The sequence below is a fragment of the Marmota marmota genome, unplaced genomic scaffold, assembly GCF_001458135.2.
Source record: "Marmota marmota marmota unplaced genomic scaffold, marMar, whole genome shotgun sequence".
NCBI classification, from domain to species: Eukaryota; Metazoa; Chordata; class Mammalia; order Rodentia; family Sciuridae; genus Marmota; species Marmota marmota.
In genome coordinates, this window is record NW_026000142.1 from 15,883,850 (window position 1) to 15,885,468 (window position 1,619).

At 46.9% G+C, this 1,619-nt stretch overlaps 1 protein-coding gene across 2 annotated transcripts in view; it reads right to left on the reverse strand.

Annotated features, from left to right (window-relative positions):
- The window catches only part of Fam3c (FAM3 metabolism regulating signaling molecule C), a 44,519-nt gene extending 44,319 nt beyond the window's left edge, over positions 1-200 (reverse strand). The window contains exon 1 of one of the 2 annotated variants that reach the window (XM_015488280.2): positions 57-200. The gene's annotated coding sequence lies outside the window, so the exon portion shown is untranslated. The remainder of the gene's footprint in view (positions 1-56) is intronic. The other variant, XM_015488279.2, reaches the window with a different exon arrangement.
- Positions 201-1,619: the final 1,419 nt, after the last annotated feature.

A 1,619-nucleotide genomic window follows, 5' to 3' on the forward strand; every position in this document is an offset into this window, starting at 1 on the left:
GGTCTCCCCTCCATCCCCCTCCCCCGGACCTCGGCTCGCCTCCCCGGTCGTCTCACCCGCCGGGCGCCCGCCTTCCGGCCTCTTTACGCTCAGTCCCGCCGGAGGCCGACGGGAACCGCCTCCGCCTCCGCCTCCAGCGCTAGCCTCAGCTTCCTCCCGGACTCCTCCGGCTTCCCCTCACCCCCGCGAGTGGCCAGGAGGAAGCCAGTTCGCCACCAGGCCTCCTCCCACGCTTCCCCCGCCGCGACCAACGGCCCCCGCCGCCGCGACGCCGCGCCCGCCCCTGGCGGTGGAGGACCGCGCGGGCGCCCCGGCAGGCCGGAGGGAAGGGCCGGAGATCCGCTCCGCGTCCCGCCTGCCGCCCCCAACCCCGCCCTGCTCAATCTAGACTTGCCACGTGGGAGCTGCCGCGTTGACCGCCGGCCCCTGGGTGACATTATGGGAGGAGGGGAAATGTGCCACAGCCACCTCCCCGGCATCCACACACACACAAAATCCCAGACTTAAAGGCAGAAATTTCAAAATGCCCAGCCCCATCCTAGCGATCCATCAAAGAGGGGGAGGTCATGTCAATCTAGGACCTGAGTGACTATCTTTTGACCTCTTGAAAACTAAGTTACTGATCATGAAAATCCTGTACATCTGAGACATTATAGTGAATTCTGGTAACCTTTAATGCACACCCAAGGAGGAAACTAATTCTTGCATTTGCATGTCATTTTGTTTCTTTAAATTTTTAGCAACATTACAGTTAGAAATGTGTTTCTTTTCTGTTAAGACATTTTCCCACGATTGTACTGATAACTGGAAAATTAATCCAAACCTTATTATACATAACCTGAGAACATAGAATATTTCATAAATCAGATTCATATTCCAAAAAAATTATTAACTATTCTTAGTATATTGAGACAATCCATTTAATGCAATTAAATTGCATTAAAGAACTAATAGGGTTTGACTATAGTAATGATTCCACCAAATCTCAGCTTTCCTCCAAAAATATAAAACACAGCCTAAACAATAGCTACAAATTCTGGAGTCTGTGATCCATGGTGAGGGAAGGAAGCAGGAAACACATGCTGAATGCTTTTATGTGCCAAATGTTTTGCTAGTGTACAATATTTTGTATGTGCTCTTACTTCTCGCAGCTCAAAATATTTTTTGTATCATTTTAACAAGTCAAAAAATCAAGACTCTAAAACTGAGTTTTAAAAACTTGTTCAAAAATATAAGGTAGTAAGTTGTGAAATTGGGACCACAGCCTTGCTCCACCTAGTCCAAACAAACAAAAAGCAGTTTACTATGGTACCAAAAATCCCCACAGAACATGCCTCCTCCTCAACCCTTTTGTCCCACTGAAATTTTGAAGCCTCTTGAGTCAGTCTCTACTCGTGAAAAAGAGTTTTTACTCTATAACCCAATCCAACTGACATGTTTAAAAACTGCATTTGTCTTATTCTGATAGCACCATACCTGGAACAATTTCTGTACCCAGAGCATAGTGTGTTTGATCTTCTAGTCCCCATTGACCCTAAGATCCTTAGAATTCTTTGGTAGGTAATGAAATTAATAACAGTGGATCACAACCAACATTTTGTTGTTTTTGTTTCATGGAA